Below are 20292 nucleotides of genomic sequence, written 5' to 3'. Positions count from 1 at the left end.
TCATCTTAATTCTCATTCCTGGAAGATGTGGCTTTCAGTTAAAAAGAAAGTATGAATATGAAGCATGCTATTTAGTTGGGGTTTTGGGGGGTGGGTTTTTTCCCCAAGGGAATGGCTCACCTTCCCTCAGAAACTAGTCTCTGTTCTAGACTGCTGTTTTCCTCTAAAGTTTATGATGGAAAATTAAATTACTTTGAGGCATGATATTGCATTATCATTAAATACCTATCCAAAACATTTTTAAAATTGTTTTTGATAGTTTTATTTCATTTTCATATATATAGAGAGAGTCCTTCTTCCCCCACTCAAAGAGCTACCCATAATAAGATAGAATCAAAAAAGGGGAAAAAAAGCAGTTCAACAAATCTAAATGTAATTGTACTTTGTTGTATAAAGAAAAAGATTAAAAAGCAACTTTGGTTTGACCTAGAAGGTCAGAAAAATAACTTTTGTACATGAAACTTAAAATTCCTATGTGAAGAAATAGTTTTTCTATTAAAATATGAGCATAGACATAAGAGGACTGAATAGAGGAATTTGAGGACCCGTTTGGGGGCAGAAGAATTACTGAAGCATTATGGTCCCTCAGCTCATTTGCATGTGGTGAATATCAAATTATTTCCAGACAAGAGGAAGATTTAAAAAGGACTGTTGGTTTCATGAGTGACTAAAAATTGGGTATTGGGAGTTTTACCTAAAGGAAAGATGGGTCCCTGTCCAACAGGAAGTTCTTATTTTAGCTGTTAGGAATGGTAAAGAATCTAGTAACAAATGCTAGAAGGAGCAATCAGATGACAGGAAGACTTTAGCTGCTGTACTTGGGAAACCTGATGATTGAAAAACAAGTATTAGGAGCTAGGTGGTGCAGTGGATAGAGCAACCAGCTCTGGAGTCAGGACTACCTGACTTCAAATCCAGATCAGACATTTAATAATTACCTAGCTGTGTGACCTTTGGCAAATCACTTAACCCCATTGCCTTGCAAAAACTAAAAAAAAAAGAAAAAGAAGCATTCGTTTATGATAGTTTCTGATTGGACAAAAGTGGAACTCTAATACAGTTTCAACTGTTGTCCTTCAGTGTTCTCTCTAGTTTGAGAGAGGTACAGCCTTTCAGAGTCTATTCCTGGTTGTTCTCTCCTTACCACTTCCTGTCCCCACTCTATTGAGAGGGAAAAGCAGAGGAGGAAAAGCAGGCCTGGCAGTTGCTTTGTCATAAATATAGACTGAAAGCTGATTGATTTGATGTAAAGTCTTTTGGAGTGAAGAATTGGTCGGGCTTCTCTGCCTTTCACAGATAGCCACCCTGAGAAACTTTGCAGATCTTTGGATTACAGGAATTGCTTGTCACTGAAATAATATTAACACTTTCTCAGTACCCTTTTAGGGTAATTGTGACTTAAAATAATTTGTCACTATTTCATCAGTTTGAAAGTAGAACAACAGATTTACTAACCATTCAAGCAATTAGGGCTGTTTTGGGTGAATTAGATTTGTCACAGAGGGATCAAGTATATAAAAGAACTACACTCTAGAGTTGTGGCTTGTCCCATGCAAATAAATTTTCCTATCTCATGCACTTCCCTACTAGGTTTTTATTGTAATCAATGTATTTGTGGAAGTATGTGACCTAGATTATGTTTGAGCTGTGTTATTTTGATTCTTATTGCATTTACCTTATCTTTAGTAATTAATGTTTAACTATTATTGATTTCATTATATTGTTATGTCAATGTTTTATGTTTGAGTTAATGATGTCATGGTCATTGAGTTTGCATAAATGAGGAGCATGTTGCTGGAGACTTAGGAGCTACAGTGATGAGAAGTAAGAATGTATTACTACTCTAACAGAGTTTTCCCTGATAGAATCCTGAGAGAGTTGGAGTCCTAGCTTTGTGTTAATGGTCTATCTTTGGGAAATTCAGACCTACCGGTATGAGAGCAGATTGAGCACATGAGCTGACCCAGAGAAAGAAAAGGAGGCTACACATCCTATTCCAAGTTTGATACTTCTGCAAAGAAGAAAGGAAGGTCCATTCCTATAAATTGTCTTCTAGGTCAAACTTATTCACCCAGTGTTGTTAGTTTTGTGTTTTTTTTTTAATTGTTCTTTCCATTTACATTATTGTAATTCTTGATTAACTTGTTTTTCTGGTTCTGCTTACTTCTCTTTGCAATGGCTCATATAAATCTTCCAGTTTTTCTGTTTCCTTCATATTTATTATTCCTGATAGTATACTATTTATTTTGTGTCCAGAATTTGTTTAACCATTTGCCATTTGATGAACCTTTACTTTATTTCCATTTCCTAGCTACTATAAAAAAATACTTAATAAGTTTTTTTTCTTCCTATCCATACTTTAAAGCCCAACTCAGATTCTAGGTTCTCCATGAAGCCTCACTAGATGCCTTTGTCAGGAGCAACCTTTCTCCATTGTCCTCACAAAAATACTGTCGTCATATATTAAAGTCACCTATGTCTTATTCTCCTACAAACTCTAAACTTTGAGGGGTGAGAAGCATGTCTCATCTAAATGTCGCATCTCTACCAGGTGATATTTAATGCATTTTCTGATTCAGATGTGTTTCAGACTTTGATTGCAATATGTATTATCTGTGACTACATCTTAGCTTATCCACTGGAAGGAATAGTATTACAAAGTGCATTGCTACTTGATATCCTAAGGACCTAGTTTATAAAGCTGTACTGAATAAGTTGCCTTTTGAGTACAGAAGCATCATTTAGCTCACTCCTTCCACATTCAAATTTGCATCAAACTTCTGATCCAAGTTGGTGCTATAAAGGCTTGCTGCCTTCCCTGTTCTGATCTCTTATGGCACTCCCAAGCTATAATTAAGTTCTTGTATGAAACTGTATCCCTCAGCTGGCACATTCTGTAACTACAATCCCTAGAATTATATTTGAGATGATTGCTATTTCTCAGGAGTCTAACTGGCCTCCACCTGATTTCTAGAGGACACAAAATTGGGACTAGAATAAGCCAGGAATTGGCTCCAGGAACTCTGTCTTAAGGATGGAGACCCAGACCCTCTTTATAAACTGGTAAGGGGATAGAATATTACTGGAAGATGAAGGTGACTTGATTTCACTTCTGGCTCCTTACTTAGAGAACGTTTTTTTACCTCCTGAGCCAATAACATATTGATGAAACCTGCTGCATTGAGTTCTGATTCAGTAGGAGAGAGAAAAATTGGCACCCAAAAGGCACATTGAACTTACTGGAGAAAAGCATGTGTTCTATTAAATTCAAGGCACAGTGCTATTTTGGGGGGGGGTAGATCTCTCAAGAGAGGTTTCTTGGGGCAGCTAGGTAGCGCAGTGGATAGAGCACCAGCCCTGGAGTCAGGAGGACTTGAGTTCAAATTTAACCCCACAACTTAATAATTACCTAGCTGTGTGATTTTGGGCAAGTCACTTAATCCCATTGCCTTGCAAAAACAAAAACAAAAAAAAAGAGCTAGAGGTCTCTCAAGGCCAACCACTTCAATCTTCCTTATAAAGCTATAACTCCTTTTAGGGACCCTGAATCCAAGTTACAGTTTGAAATGATGTTCAAGACTGTTCCCTTCCACTTAGATCTTAAACTTTTCTAGAATTTTTCCCATACATTCTCCCAAAGATGAAACCATATTTGTCATCTTAAAATGTCAAGATATGACTTGTCTTCAAGATTCACTAGGATGTTGCTAATTAATTCCCACTAAATGTAAGTCTACATAGTTTCCCATCTCAAGTAATCTTCTCAGTGATCTTTATAATATATATGGTTCAGCAGAAACTATGTTCAATTATTCTTAGTGTTGCAGAGCTAAAAGGGATTTTGAGAAGCATCCTCTTAACTTAAAGAAAAACTATATTCAGACCTTTCTAGATAGGTGCTTGGTGGCTAAACCCTCATGAGTGATTCCTTCTGCCACCAAATAGTTTCAGGTAGGTTCTAGGAAACCTCTGACTCAGTCTGATTCAACTGAGTTACACAGATCTTCTACGCTCCTTAGCTGCATAATTATGATAATCTCTTAATCTCTCTGAACCTCAGTTTCTTCATATGTAAATCAGGGCTAACAAAATTTCATAAACCCCATAGGATTGTTGTAAGGAAAGCATTTAGTAAAATTCTATATATTCTAGAAATGGGATCTGTTATTAAGCTTTTAGTTTAATTAGATTTGATACTGATTAGATTACTAGAAATTAAATTTGATCTATTTTCCTAAATATGTAATTTGTGGAGTGGGCAAAGACTCTTCAACCTTTTTTAGAAATTCTTCCTAAGAGGTTCCTGCTTTTCCTTTTCAAAGACAATCTTTTAAGTCCCTTGTGCCTTTTACAGACTTGGATGTTTGACATAAAATCCCAGAGGATTTCTAAGAAGCCAGATCATTTGTACTCTCTTAGTTCTGTGTTTCTGTCAAACTTGTGGTGTTCTTAAGGAGGTGAAGTTGGAAACCTTGGTTAGCCTGGTTACCTTAAAAAAGAATTCCCCATTATCCTTTGGTCTGTGCTCTTTTCTGAGGTTGTTGTCGCTGCTTGACACTGCTGATTCACATATTGTTTTTAGACCTTCTTTCTTACTAGGTAACCCAACTCAAGATGAGCCAGTATATCTGGGAGCCAGATTTCGGGGTAGGGGGAGGATGTACACAGTGGGTTTAAGATACTTCTTGCTAGTAAATATTATGCAGAAAATTATTTCCTTCTGACAATAGAACTCCTTTTCATTCCCTCAGTATTCCTTATTCTGAAGACTGTTTATTTTTTAAAATTAGAAATAAAGAATTGTTTCCAGGAACCTTTATGGACTTCACTTCTTTTCCAGCTCTAAAAAAAGAACTTAAGTCTATGAGTCTGAATTGCTGATCCATTTTTGTAAATCTCTCTGTGGAAGAACTTATGGTACCTTCAGTATAACTGCTTTTCAAATCTTCCCAGCTGGGCAGAAGTTTCAGGAGCCATAGAAAAGAATTGCTGCTCAATAAAAAGTCAAAGACCTGGAGTGAACTCTTGCCCTAGGACAGAGAACATGAGTCTTTCCAGGACAAGGACTCTCAATCTTTTGGGTGTTGTGACACCTGCTGTTAGATTTCACAATGCAGCTTCCCCTCCTTTCAAAAAAGGCTGTGTGGTACTTATTTTTTATTTTTTTAGGTTTTTGCAAGGCAAACGGGGTTAAGTGGCTTGCCCAAGGCCACACAGCTAGGTAATTATTAAGTGTGTGAGACTGGATTTGAACCCAGGTACTCCTGACTCCAGGGCTGGTGCTTTATCTACTGCGCCACCTAGCCACCCCTGGTACTTATGTACTCACTGAGATTTGGGTGGTCTGGAGAGACTTTAAATTTTTCTTTTTAACTTAGATATTAATATCTTGTAGTTAGGGTTAGATTTCAAGGCCAGGATTTGGCAAGGTTTTGTGTCTGTGTGTAGGGAGCAGGAAGAGCTCTCAGGTACATGTGTGTTTGTGTGTGTGTGTGTGTGTGTGTGCATGTATTGTGTACATGTATGTGTGAGTATTTGCCCCTATGCCCTTTCACTTCCATTTCCTGTTTCCATTCTTTCTGCCTTAAGATTTCTGTCTGCTTATCAAATGGACACACGGGGAAAGTAATGACAATTCTTAAAAACCTGTGGGGTATTTATCCCCAAGGCCCATGTCCTGGGCAATACCTTGGGGCCAAATACCCCATAGGTTTTTAAGAATTGTCATTACCACATCTCAGGCACCTCTCTCGCCACAGCAGGGCCTTTAGAGGATGATAAGCTGGACAGGGATTTAGCCTCCAAGTCAAGAATGCCTGAGTTTTATCTTGCTCGGCATTCTGACTCAGTGACCCTGAGAAAGTCACTGAGCCTCTCAATGTCAGAGAAAGACCCCCTACCCCCACCCCAATCACCTCCACCAAGAACTCCAGAAACCTCTAGGAACCCAACCTCCCCAATGAAGAAGTGCCACATTCAAGTGACTTCTGGTCTCAAGAATCACATGTTCCTTTATGTTCAGAAATTTGGCCTTAGTGACAGAAAGCCCAGCACAAGCTGATTTTAGCTCCCTGTAGGTAAACCAGAGCCTGTAATTTTAGAATAAGGTCAGATTTTTCTAAAAGGCAAAACTACTTTTGTAGTTGACAATATCAACATGCTATGTGGGAGATTTAGCCAAAAGTTCTACCTTTAAAGAAACTATGCTCAGAACTATGGGTTTCAACAGTTTCCTTCTCGGTATTGTATATAGGTACCAAACACTTCCAACTGAGTGAAGGGTAGGAATAAACAGTACATGACCTACTGAGATTTCATTAACCAAAAAAAGAGGAGTGGGAAGCCCTTAAATCAAGAGCAAATGGGACTAGGGCTCTCCTTTTCTCCTGAATTTTCATTCAGCTTGAGATTCTCTTAAAAGAAGTCTATTTGAGGGAAACCAGGTAAGACCAATAATATCAATCTGTCCCTTGTAATTTATTGAGCATTTATCATACTCAATGTGATCAACTCTCCTACATGTTGTAGATGCCTGTATTTAAGGTTCTTATAACCTAGTTAAGGAAAATAACCTTATAGACTGCTTTTGACAACTTGGGCAAGTCACTTAATTCCTCAGTGCCCCAGCCAACTTTCCTAAATTGCAGAATACAATTCCTAAACTGTAAAAAGTTACAGTTCCTAAATTTTGTGGTGCAGACTAAAGGCCATAGGAGATCTAAAGAAGAGGGAGCTAGTGGCAGCTAGAACAGACAGCTAGGATGTTCACAGATTCCTTTATTTGCTGTAAGGTAAAGCCTTTCAGATATGTAGTTCAGTTATGATGATTATCCCGTTGAGGTTCAAAAGAGGTGATATTGCTTGTTCACAGTCACAGAATTACACATATTACTAATCTCATAGAACTGGACTTAAATCTGGGGCTTCCAGCTCCACATTTAAGGTTCTTACTGTTTTTAAAAAGTAATTTTTATTGTTTTGTTCTGAACTTGACAACACAGTTAAATGAGCATTTTCATGCACAAAGAAGAACAGAAAAAAGATTTATGAAGGAATATACTTAAGTCTACCTGTCTTCAAGTCCAGCTTTCTATCCATGGCATCACCTAGCTGCCCAAAAGTACCACTTAATTGACCCTAAATATATGTATTATGCTTCTTAGTAATAATATTATCGAGGCCTCATATTTATAGAGAACTCTAAATTTGTAAGCATTGTTATCTCATTGAATTCTGTATGAGGTAAGTAGTGCAAATATTCTTTTTTTTATAATTGACTAAGAATTGGAGATTGAATGCATTGTATATGTCATCCCAGGGAAATTAAAGACCCTTGCCTACTATCAGTTGTTCCCTGTATGATTTTTACCTTCTCTTTCTGGGCCTCAGGCTCATGGCTACATTTATTTTAGCTCTACATCTCAAGAATAACAAAAGACTAGTAAGTGGTGAACCAGGACTTAACACCCAGTCTTTTAATACCAAAACTTTTCTCTGCACCAGTTTTATTATCAGTTTACTCTTTTGTGTACATCTTGATTGTATTTCCCCAACCAGACTGTAAGCTTCAGGGCAGGGACCTTGCCTTAAACTTCTTTGCACATCAGCACTTAGCTTCAGTAAATTAAGTGTCTTTTAATCTATTTCCTACTCTATGCCAAAAGTCGTTAGTTAAGACTATGTCTAAACTTGTGTTGCTCCCTACAGAGTGGGAGGAGGGAGGTGCTTCTTTGACTCCTGAGAAATACTGAGACTTAACAGAGGGAGCTATTTGAAATGATGCCTCCCAGATTCCCACTAGCAGGTCAAGAGTTCTGCCCTCCCATTTGTCCTTGTTGGTCTTGGACCTGTTTTACCCTGACAATTGGCTTCACCTGATGTCCAGCATCTCCCCTAACTTTGAAGAAGCATTATCAGTTCATGATGGGCAGCTCTGTCAATAAGAGAGAGGGATTTGTAAGCATGTGCTTCCCCAATTAGTCTCTTTTCCCACTTTATTAGATGTTCTTTCCTGTTAATTTCTTGTCTTTCATCGACCTCTGAGCCCCTTACTATGAAACCTTGGGAAAAAGAATTAGGTTATATGTCATTTTTGTTCAGGGAACCTTGCTGGTGAGTCTCTTAGTTTTGGAAGGTACAGCATTATCAGTATTTTGCCTCTTCTGTATTTATGTTCTATTCCAGTCCCTCCATCTGAATGGCATAGAAATGTTTCTGGGGCCACACTGTTTATGATTGGAAACATACTGTATTCTAGGAGCCTTGTTGTGTGTTCTTAGACTCCCAGATTAATCCCTCCTGGTATTTGGTTCATTAAACTAGCAGATAGAGTTGCATCACTTGCAACTCTGTTAGTTGCCACTGCTCACTAGGTCCCCCGGTGGGTATGCTCCTGGTATGCTAATAAGCTGTTTTCATATCCAGTGTCTTATGTTGAAATTCTGCCTTGGTTTCTTTTGCAATGTGTCTGGCTTTCAGGGGGCTGCACCTGGGCCTGTTGTCTATGCCATGGAAAGTCTCCCACACTTGCCACAGCTTTCTTTAGGACTGATTTAATATCAGTCAAAACTGAAGCCAGTTTAGTGTTTCAACGTGAATCCTTTCCACCTGATGTACAGGCTCTTCCTCATTGGCCTCTGTTTCTTTCTCAGACTGACTTGTGTCATCCTTGCCACAGACTGGGTAAGCATCCACTCAAGGTATAGCCAGTAACCTCTTTCCCACTTATCCTGGGTGGTTGTTGGGATTCTGATTCTGTTGTGAGTCCCTGTTTATCATTTGCTTTTGAGCTACATAAAGAAATACAAGAATCTAGCCAAGTGAAAAGTAGGCAGAAAGTTAGGAGGAGTGTGAGGGGTTCTTGCCTAACTTTTATTAGTAATATAATGAAAAGATCACCACACCAGGAGTCAGGCAAGCTACTGTTTGGTTTTTCTGTGTTTGACCTTTGGGCTTTTATGTACTCATCCTTAAATTAAGTATCATAGAATTATAGACTGTTAGAACTGGAAGAAAGCTTAAAAATTTGTAGTCTAACTCTTGATTAAGAAAAAAGCTAAGTTAAAAGTTAAACTAGATATCCAGAACTCAGGCATAATCAGTGACATGAAGAGAAACTATTTCTCACTGATTATTATTCATTATTTAAAAAATTGTGATGAAGCCAAAAAAATTATTGAATATTAATCTCCTGACATTCCAAATTCTCTTATAATTTTATATATTTACACATATAAATATATGTATCTTGTGAAGATATGATCATCTTATGTATATATTTACTTAATATTTTAATTTGCATTTATTATATATAAGTAAAGTTCATATATTTAATATTTAGTATTGTTTTTGTTAATACTGTTGTTTACTTGGCCATTCCTCTAATATGGGACACTTAGGTTCCTAATTTTTTAGAAATTATAGATGGTGCTGTTATGAACATTTTAACAAATTCATGTTTTTCCTCTTTTGGGTTATTTGCCAAATTTTGTCTATCTGGTTAAAGAGAATAAGCTGAAAACCACTTACATATTGCCAAATCATTCTCCAGGAAGACAAGCAAACTTGCTGTAGTACCAACAATGAATAAGAGTATCCATTTCCATAAATCCTGCCAACACTGGATTTTGGTTTGTTTTAACCATCTTAATTATACTGCCATATTATTGTGATAAATTTGCATTACAGTGGCTGAACATTTAATCCTCTGTAAATTGTTGGTTCATTTCCTTTGACCACTTGACCAGTAGAATCTAAGTACTGACCTCATGTTATTGTACCACTACATAGATTTTGGATAACAAACTTTATCATTTAGGTTTGTCACAAATATTTTGCTTCTGTAGTACTTTCCTCTAAATTTTTCTTTTATTTTAACATATAAAAATAACATATACAATCATAGACTATCTCATACATTCTCCTTCAGTGTTGATGATAACCTGTTTGCTTCTTATCTCATGTAAATCTTGTTCACAAATCCTCTATAGAGTTGACTCAATGCACTGGAGTTCTTCTGATTCTCTTAATATTTCAACATTACCAGTGCAACATGGAGCTGTCCTTCACATATGAACTCTCATTTTTTTCCTGAACATACATGCTCTTAAAGCATGAAAAAAGAATTAAAAAATAAATAAAAATACCAGTATAATAATAATACCTAAGAGAGACTGGTTACTGATGAATTCTTTGACCATTGCAATTGATGAAACAAAGGTAAATATGAATTGGTTCTCAGGTCCCCTTCTTTTTTTTTTTAATAAGGCAATGGGGTTAAATGACTTGCCCAAGGTCACACAGATAAGTAAATATTAAGTGTCTGAGGTCGAATTTGAACTCGGGTCCTCCTGACTCCAGGGCAAGTGCCCTATCCATTGTGTCACCACCCAGCTTGCCCCATATAGTCTCCTTCTTCAGCAGTAATAGTAGAGTAACAGAAAAGGAGCAAGAGAGTGCTCAGCATCAAAGTTTTTAGACTATCCATGAGTATTATGGCATGATTGTGAGATTCATGTCCCATGTTCAGTGAGTGAATGTGTTCCTGGAAAAACTGAATTGTATTAATCTTCTCATTCTCACTATAAATAAAACATAAGGTCAAAAGGAAATTTCTATTAAATAGAATAGCTTACAGACTCTTTGAGGATCACATAAAAGGGTTGAAAGAGTTGATTTTATAGCGTGTCTAAAAACAAGAAAAAAATAAATACATGGAACATTTGGTCACTTTGTATTACAGTGACCCTGATGAGAATTAATAAAAGGTCAATCAATAATAACATCATGGTAGGTGAAGGGCTTACATCAGTTGCAGAAGATGGGGAAGAGAAGAAATTATACAAGATCCTCTAAGTCAACATATACTCTAATACTGGCAGACTTTGGTGTAAAGTTGTCAGCTCAACAAGCATTTTTGCCATGTGCTGGACTAAAGCAGCGGCTATGAAAATAAGGGGAAAAACAACCCTTCCTCTCAAGGAGTTCACTGCCTAAGAGGGAAGCAATAACTATATATGTGCGTGTGTGTGTGTGTGTGTGTGTGTATACTAGATGCATGCAGTTGAAATGGGGATAGTTGGGCAGCTAGGTGGCATAGTGGATAGAGCACCGGCTTTGGAGTCAGGAGGACCAGAGTTCAAATCCTGGCCTCAGATTCTTAATAATTGCCTAGCTATGTTCACTTGGGCAAGTCACTTAACCCCATTATCCCTTAAAAAATTAAAACAAAACAAAAAACAGAGTTGGGGATAGTCTCAGAGGGACACAAGAGGGGTGAGAAAGGCTTCTTGGAGAAGGTTGGACTTTAGCTGAGACTTAAAGAAAGCCAAGAGGTGAAGATGAGGATGGAAAGAGTTCCAGGCCTGGGGGATAGCCAGTGAAAGTCATTGTCACCTCAGGGAGGTCCAAGAAGACTGACTGGGAAGGTAGGGAGATCTTTGAAAGCCAAAGGATTTTATATTTTATCCTGCAGATAATAAGAAGTACTTGGAGTTTATTGAAAAGGGGGTAACACAGTCAGGCTCAGATCAGTTTAACTACTTAGTAGAGAATGGACTGGAACTTGGTGGGGGGTGGCAAAAATCTAAGAAATGAAAGAGACCAAAGTCTTATAGATTACCCCAGAAGCCTTTTCATGTATGAATACTTTGTTCAAAAAGAGTCAAAAGGTGTAGGACTTGGGAAACTAATATGTTAAAAAAATGAAATAGATAATATGGGAACAAATGGTTACCAGTGTGGAAATAACTTCTCACTCAGCTTTTTTGGTATCATTGAGTCATTAGAGCAAAGATCAAAGTCAATAACAAATTGAAAGAGTAATGAAAAATGAAAGGTAGTTTGTAATTTAGGCAGCACTTATAAACCGTCCTTTTTTTTTTTTAAGGTTTTTGCTAGGCTTGCCCAAGGCCACACAGCTAGGTAATTATTAAGTGTTTTTAAACTCAGGTACTCCTGACTCCAAGGCCGGTGCTCTGTCCACTATGCCACCAAGCCACCCCAAGCCATCCTTTTTAAATGAAATAACACCAAAAAAAGGGGGGGGGGAATGACATCAGGAAATAGAAAGGGAAAAGAACAGCCTCTGATATAGGCTATTCCTAATTTCTAAGAAATTTTAAACTCTGTAAATCAATCACCACCAAAAAACCTGGAAATTGCTTCACCCAGCAAATACTTTGTTTCCTTTCCGAATCAAATTAAGTCAGCAAGCATTTGTTAAGCATCTTCTATATGCTAGGTAAGTTCCCTGCCTTCAAGGAGCTTACCATCTGCTGGAGAGGACAACATGCAAATAATTACGAGCAAATAAGCTATTTGTAGGAAGGGGACGGCATTAGCTTCAAGAGAGCCCAGTTTATGACATCTTATTGTCTGATTTTGCTACTCTTATACGTTGTTTCTTCCTTAAGTATATGATTTCTCTCTCATCATATTCAGTTTGAATCAATGTATATACCATGGAAACAATGTAAAGACTGGCAAATTGCCTTCTGTGGATGGTGGGGATGGGGGGGAGGGAAGTAAGATTAGGGGGGGAAAATTGTAAAACTCAAAATAAATAAAATATTTATAATTAAAAAAAAGAGCCCAGTTCATTATGCTGTTTGCAGAAAGTGGAATTTTAACTGAGACATGAGGTAAGAAGACCCTTCCAGCTTGGGCGAGATAACCAGTGAAAATATTCTCAAGACAGCAAAAAGGCCATGAATGATAAAACATATAAAGAAGAATAAAATTGTAAGAAGACTGGAAGGGTAAGAAAGGACCAGCTAATAAAGTTCTTTATAAGCCAAAATGATGGTTTTGTAGTTAATCTTGAAGGTAATAGGGAGTTTATTGAATAGGGACAGGGATATAGTCAGGTGTATAGCAGTTTGATGGTTGATTGGAGTGGGGAGAAATTTAAGTCAGGGAAGCCAACTGGCAGATTATTGCTATAGTTCAGGTGTGAAGTTATGAAGTACTTCAAAAGGAAGTCATTGTCAGAAGAGTGGAGAGGACAGGTTATAAAGGGAGAATCCAAAGAACTTGGCAGCAGTTAGGATGGGAGGTGGGGTAAAAGTGGAAGATGGCCATCTAGTTAATGAGCCTAGATGACTGAGGCAGTGGTAGTATCCTTCATAGTAATAGGGAAATTAGGAAGAGGAGAATTTTGAGAAAAAGATAATGACTTGTTTTGGAGATACTGAGTTTAAGATGTTTTTGTGATATCCAGGTTGAGATTTCAATATGCAGATGGAGGTGTAAGTATAGAAAACAGGAGAGGTTAATAATAGATAAAGTACGTCTGGAAATCACCAACATAGAAATAATTGAATCAAAGGATTATTTCACCAAGCAAAGTAGCATTAAAAAAATGAAGCCAAGGATAGAAAGATGTGAGATCCAAGTTAGAATACTGCCAAGACCTAGAGAGAGAATATTCAGGAGAAAAGAGTTATTAATAGCTTTAAAGGTTCCAGAGAGATCAAGAGGATGAGGATTGAGAGTGGAAGCACCTATTGTTGATGGTTTTCTCAAATTTATCCATGATCATGGAAAAGATAGAATAATAACTAATGAGAATGTATGGATAAAGTTTAGGTTTTTCTGAGGATGAAAATGTGTTTGGAAGCAGCCAGTAGGAAATGTTTTTCTACATTAGTTATCTGAAATCATTGCATTTGGTCTGAATTCTTTTGCTTTTTAGTATTAACTTACATTCTTATTGTTTTACTGGCGTTTTCTTCCCTCATTAGTTCTTATAGGTATGTCCTTGAGAAGGTCTTTTAGGCATTTCTAGCATAGAAGTCATTGTTGAATATTCTGCAACCTATTTATAATTATCCTATGTTTATATATATATTTGAAAATAGAAGGAAGGGGCCAGCTAGCTGACTCAGTGGATCAACCCTGATCAGGAGCATCAGCCCTGGAGTCAGGAGGACCTGAGTTCAAATATGGCCTCAACCACTTACCTAGCTGTGTGACATTGGTTAAGTCACTTAACCCTGTTGCAAGGAAGGGAGAGAGGAAGGAAGGAAAGAAAGAAAGAAAGAAAATAGAAGGCATGAAGTAGAGGAAAAAGAGCTAGATTTAATGACAGCAGACCAGTTAGAATGCAGCTCTAGCATTTACAGTCTTTATGTCTCTGGGCAAATCATTTCATCTTGGCCCAGCTTCCTTTTCCCTTCCATGGGAGGGAATGCATGACCAAGCAAGAAATAGAAAGGTTCATGGGAGGAGAAGCTGGATAGTTTTTATTGCATTTGTTTATAATTATTTATAATTTACATTTATTTATTTTACATGTCTATATGTTTGTTATTTACGTTTTATAATTTATATTGATTTATGATTTATAAGATGATTTATAATTTATTACATGAATTAAAAGGTCTCTGAACAAATAAAAATTAATGCAGTCAAAATTAGAAGGAAAGTAGAGAAAAAATTTACAGCAAATTTCTCTGATGAAGGTCTCATTTTGCATATATAGTGAATTGAACTAAATTTATAAAAATAAGAGCCCAGGGGCAGCTAGGTGTCACAGTGGATAGAGCACCCACCCTGGAATCAGGAGGACCTGAGTTCAAATTTGACCTCAGACACTTAATTACCTAACTGTGCAACCCTGGGCAAGTCTCACTTAAACTGCCCCCCCACAAAAAAAAAAAAGCCTTTCCCCAATTGACAAATGGTTGAAGGACATGAACTGGCAACTTTCAGAAGAAATCAAAGTTATCCATAGTTACCTGGAAAAAAATTGTTCTAAATCCCTATTTGATAAGAGAAACACAAACTAAAACAACTCTTTGAGGTTCCACCTCTCACACCTATCAAATTGGCTAACAAAAGGGATATTTATGTACCATGAGGAACTTGGAACTGACCCAACTATACTGGAGAACAATTTGGAACTATGGTCAAAAACTTTTTTTTAGGTTTGTTTTTTTTTTTTTGCAAGGCAAACGGGGTTAAGTGGCTTGCCCAAGGCCACACAACTAGGTAATTATTAAGTGTCTGAGACTGGATTTGAACCCAGGTACTCCTGACTCCAAGGCCAGTGCTTTATCCACTATGCCACCTAGCCACACCTATGGTCAAAAACTTTAACCCAGCAATACTGTCTACTAAACCTATACTCCTAGAGAGCTCAAAGGAAAAGGAGAAAGACACATGGGTATAAAAATATTTATAGCAGCTCTTCTTTGTGGTGGCAGAGAATTGGAAACTTGGGAAATGCCCATCAAATAGGGAATGGCTGTACAAGTTGTATGTTATTGAAATCACTGTCTTGTCTTGCTATAAGAAATGATAAAGGAGATGGTTTCAGAAAAATCTGAGATGACTTATGTGAGCAGTAACAAAGGGTAGAGGGCAGAACTAGGAGGGCATTGTACATAGTAATGGCAATATTTTTATGATAATCAGCTTAACTACTCTGTTAAATAAAATGGTCCCCAACAGTTCCAAAGGACTCAATGATGAAAAATGCTATCCATCTCCAAAGAGAGAACTGATGAATTCTGAATACATATTGAATACATTTTTTCTTGCTTCCTCCCCCATAGTATAACCTATATGGAAATGTTTTGTAGGACTTCATATGCATAATAGATATCCTATTTCTTGCCTTCTCACTGGAAAAAAGGAGGGAATGAGGGAGGAAGAGAATTTGGAACTGAAAATAAACATTTAAAAATTCAAAAGCAAAGTAGGAAGATAATATTTGCACAGCCTATCTCAAAGGGTTGTTCTGAAGAAAATGCTTTGCACACTACTCTATAAACATGAGCTATGATTATTATTCAATTCACACAGCCATCTTATTTCTGTCGATACCCTTCATTTCTTCAGTAGTCATAAATATTTCTTTTTTACACAGCTGAAATAATATTGTTCCATTTTCTTTTTTCAAATTTAAATAATCTATCTGGAATGTAGTTCATTGTATGCTATGAAGCATAAATATAAATTATTCTCTATACTGATCTCCAGTTGTTCCAAAAACATTTATTAGATAATTTCTTCTCCCTTTCTAATATCCTTCTACAGTTGAAGAAGCTGTAGTGTAAGTAACTTATCCGAGGTCACTAAGCCTCCTTTGGCTATTTATCTGCTCTCAAACAGTACATGCAAACATTCTTTGAAAAGCCAAAAATGATTATTTTTTTTTTATTTTTATTGAAATTTACAGTTTTCCCCTAATCTTGCTCCCCCAACCCCCTCAAGGCAGTTTGATAGTCTTTACATTGTTTCCATGCTATACATTGATCAAAATTGAATGTGTTGAGAGAAATCATATCCTAAAGGAAAAAATAAAATATAAGAGTTAGCAAAATTATGTATTAAGATAACTTTTTTTTTAAGTTTAAGGTCTTTAGTCTTTGTTTAAACCCCACAATTCTTTCTTTGGATACAGATGTTATTCTCCATTGCAGATACTCTAAAATTGTCCCTGATTGTTTCACTGATGAAATGAGCAAGTCCATTAAGACTGATCATAGCCCCATGGTGCTGTTAGGGTGTACAGTTCTTCTGGTTCTGCTCATCCCGCACAGTATCAGTTCATGTAATCCTTCCAGGCTTCTCTGAATTCTCATCCCTCCTGGTTTCTAATAGAACAACAGTGTTCCATAATGTACATATATCACAATTGGTTCAGCCATTCCTCAGTTGATGGACATTCAGTTTCTAATTCTTTGCCTCCACAAACAGAGCTGCTGTGAATACCTTTGTACAAGTGATGTTTTTACCCTTTTTCATCATCTCTTCAAGGTATAGACCTCAGTAGTGGTATTGCTGGATCAAAGGGTATGCACATATTTATTGCCCTTTGGGCATAATTCCAAATTGCTCTCCAGAAAGGTTGGATGAGTTCACAGCTCCACCAGCAATGTGTCAGTATCCCAGATTTCCTACATCCCTTCCAACATTGATCATTGTCCTTTTTGGTCATATTGGCCAGTTTGAGAGGTGTGAGGTGGTATCTCAGAGATGCTTTAATTTGCATTTCTCTGATAAGTAATGATTTAGAGCAACTTTTCATATGACTATGGATCACTTTGATTTCCTCATCTGTAAATTGCCTCTGCATATCCTTTGACCATTTGTCAGTTGGGGAATGGCTTGAAAAACTATTATTTTTAAGTTATTTGTTCCAAAACAAATATGATTATTATTTGGCAATATCACATATCCTGTTCTTATTTTCATTCAGAAAATATGAACTAAGTTTCTACGATTATAAATAGCACTGACATTTTGGACAGAACAAAAAAGTATAAATTGCAGACCCTGCACTGAATGAGCTTATGATCTACTTTTAACTATATATCTATTTCACATAGAATAGGAAAAGCTAAGTTGGGTCATGTTTGGTCAAGTTCTTAAGTCTTTCATGGTTGTTGTTGCAATATTGTTTTTACTGTCTAACATTTTACTGGTTCTACTCACTAAACTCTAAATCAATATTTTCCTAGGTTTTTTTGAAACCAAATTCTTAATAATTTCTTAATTACATTACATTTATATACCATATATTATATTTATATACATACACATATATTTGTGTGTGTGTGTGTGTGTGTGTGTGTGTGTGTGTGTGTGTGTGTGTAATAATTTGTTTAGCCATTCCTCGGGAATAAGTAATCTCATAGTTTCCAATTCTCTGCCGATACAAAATGAGCTAAGAGGGCCATTTAGTTGTCACAGTGATTAGTGGGAATATTCTACCTGGAGTCAGGAAGACCTGAGTTCAAATATGACCTCAGACCCTAGCTGTATGACTCTAGGCAAGTCACTTAACCACCTTTTAATTTCTGTTTTCTCATCTGTAAAATCATCTATCTCCCAGGGTTGTGAGGTTGATGAGGTAAAGTGCTTAGCGCAGGGTTAGCACAGAATAAGCACTATATAAATGTCAGCTTCTGTTATAAATACTTTGTACATATGAGTATTAAAGAAACCTTCTCACTGGATTTGGGGGTGGGGGGACAAGTTTAGAAAGGACTTCTTTCTTCATTTGAGTTCATTTGTCTGCCTTAAACTGAAAGCTGAACTCCAAGTCTAGTATGCTTTGCTTAATGGTAAAATTGAAGAGCTGTGGAAGTTGTGGCTTATGGGATGGGAACATCTTGGTAGTATCTAAGGAGCTTGTGAGGTGCCAAAGTTAGTAAATCTTACCATAATTTTTCTAGAGGGGGGGAAATTGTTAAATGTCTTATCGGAGGCATATGGTTCTTAAAGTACCTGATAGTATTTTCATGGATTATATTTATAAATTAGCTTATCTCCTCCCACACTTAGATTGTTGTATATTTCTTACACTTAAAAACCAAGAAGAATTACACCAACTATATGAGATTCAGCTGATAAATGGAAAGAGGAAAAAATTATCCTCCTCTCAGTTTTCTGTCACTAGTCCCCTTAGGTAGCCACTAGCCTCTTCTGGAAGACTATGCTTTCTCCAGCCACCTTTGGAATAAATTACTTGGCTGACTGTGTTACAAAGGTGAATTGTCAATGTGCCAGTGCTTGGCCCTGCCCAAACAGGGAAGCATTAGAAATCACCTCCTCAAACCATAGCCAAACCTTGTGGTGCTTGGGACGCAGCCCAGGGAATCTCAGACTCGGCTCTGTTGACCCAGGAGGACCGCCTGAATGGAGGAAGGTATCCACTCAACCTGTACTCCAAGGAGGATGGGAGGGGGAAGAGAATGCCTGAACTGAGCCAGGCAGTTGGGTTATGTGGGTGGAAGTCCTTCCTGGTGGGTGCTGAAAAGCCTCTGGAGCAAGGATTCTCCCAAGGAGAACTCTTGAATAACTGCTTCAGTCATTTCTGAGGAAGCCAAGTTTGGCTTATCTCCAGCAGTCTCCACAGCTGGGTTGTTTCTGATTTAGAAGTTAGATACTTGTTAACTCTTCCTCATAACAGGGACCTTAGGACTGGGTGCCTGGCCAGAAGAGAGCCTGGGTTTATTCTCAGGTATGCCTGTGTGGAGAAAGGTTGTCTTTAGTGGGTGAGAAGTAGCTGGCCAGGAAGCTCTCAGGGCTCCTTTACAAGGCATTTTCAAGGTGGCTACCACTAGAGTTTGCTTTCTCAGTCCTTAATTGACCAGTCAGTCATTCCTCATAGATATCCAGGAAATAGATCAGAATTTCTGGCTTTTCTAAAAGGCCAAGAGCCAGGGTCCCAGTTGGGGAGCATGCCCCAGGACAAGGAAGCAGCTGTGCTGAGTGTGCTGTGCTCTTAGGAAGTGAGATGAAATGATGTTCCCATTCCTCTCTTCTAGAGGGACCTGCTGCCCTCCTGCTCTGGCCTTTTCGTTTCCATTTGTGTAATTGGTTATCAGGCAGATGAGTGTGGCTGAGCTTTGTTTTCTACTCTAGATGCCAAAATGGATAATAATTTTGAAGATAGTGTGGGACTTAGGAATGAAGTGTCATTGAGGAGTGACAGAACCCTAAAGAGAAAATAGGTTAAGCACAAACTCTAAAGATTAATCAAAACATTTAGTAAACATCAGCAGTTCCTCAGAAGGGTTTTAGTTTTTTTCCTTGACCTCATGATTAAGAAATTAGGGAAGGGTAAATTTCAGGCTTATAAATCATTCAATCATTTCATTACTTTGAGTTTCTTCAGTTCATTCATATTAGTATAAATCTTCCTCCTCAGAATGAGATCATCATTTTAATTACCAACACTGTCACTGAGTAGATATGCCAGCTGCTCCTCATTCACTGTTGTCAGACCTGTGTAAATGCCAGTAGTTATTGAGTTTAGTGTCACTTAAATGACATGTGTGTAGGGTGACCATGTGATATCCTGGTTCTGTTGTGACTCCTGGAGATTTTGTTCATGCCTGAATTCTTACCATTTTTTATCAATTATTTTTTTCTTTAATATCATTTATTTTCAAATATGTCTTCTCACCACTCCTCTTCTCAGTGAAGCCGTAGAAATTGACCAGAAAAAAAGGTAGTTCAGCAAAACCAAAACACAACCATCTCTGAAAGAATATTTTCTGAGGACAGCTAGATGGCACAATGGATAGAGTACCGGCCCTGTAGTCAGGAGGATCTGAGTTCAAATCCAACCTCAGACACTTAATAATTACCTAGCCATGTGACCTCGGGCAAGTTGCTTAACCCCATTGCTTTAAATTAAAAAAAAAAAGAATATTTTCCCCTCTCAAAGCCACCCCATCCCATACAGTGAAGAAGGCTCCTTGATTTTCACACTTCCCTTTCTTTGACACCATTAAATCCTGTTTTCTTTTTCTTTTTTCCTATTGTACCAGCCTA

General features: G+C 37.4%; 1 protein-coding gene across 6 annotated transcripts in view; it reads left to right on the top strand.

Annotated features, from left to right (window-relative positions):
- Positions 1-20292, top strand: part of PPARD (peroxisome proliferator activated receptor delta) — a 78245-nt gene that overhangs the window by 22115 nt on the left and 35838 nt on the right. Inside the window, exon 1 of one of the 6 annotated variants that reach the window (XM_074236470.1) lies at positions 12555-18658. The exons of the other annotated variants lie outside the window; for them this stretch is intronic. The gene's annotated coding sequence lies outside the window, so the exon portion shown is untranslated. Of the gene's footprint in view, positions 1-12554; positions 18659-20292 lie in introns of those variants that run through there. 6 annotated transcript variants of the gene reach the window in all.

This window comes from Macrotis lagotis, chromosome 5, assembly GCF_037893015.1.
Source record: "Macrotis lagotis isolate mMagLag1 chromosome 5, bilby.v1.9.chrom.fasta, whole genome shotgun sequence".
Classification (NCBI taxonomy): domain Eukaryota; kingdom Metazoa; phylum Chordata; class Mammalia; order Peramelemorphia; family Peramelidae; genus Macrotis; species Macrotis lagotis.
This window is presented reverse-complemented; position numbering and strand designations above follow the sequence as displayed.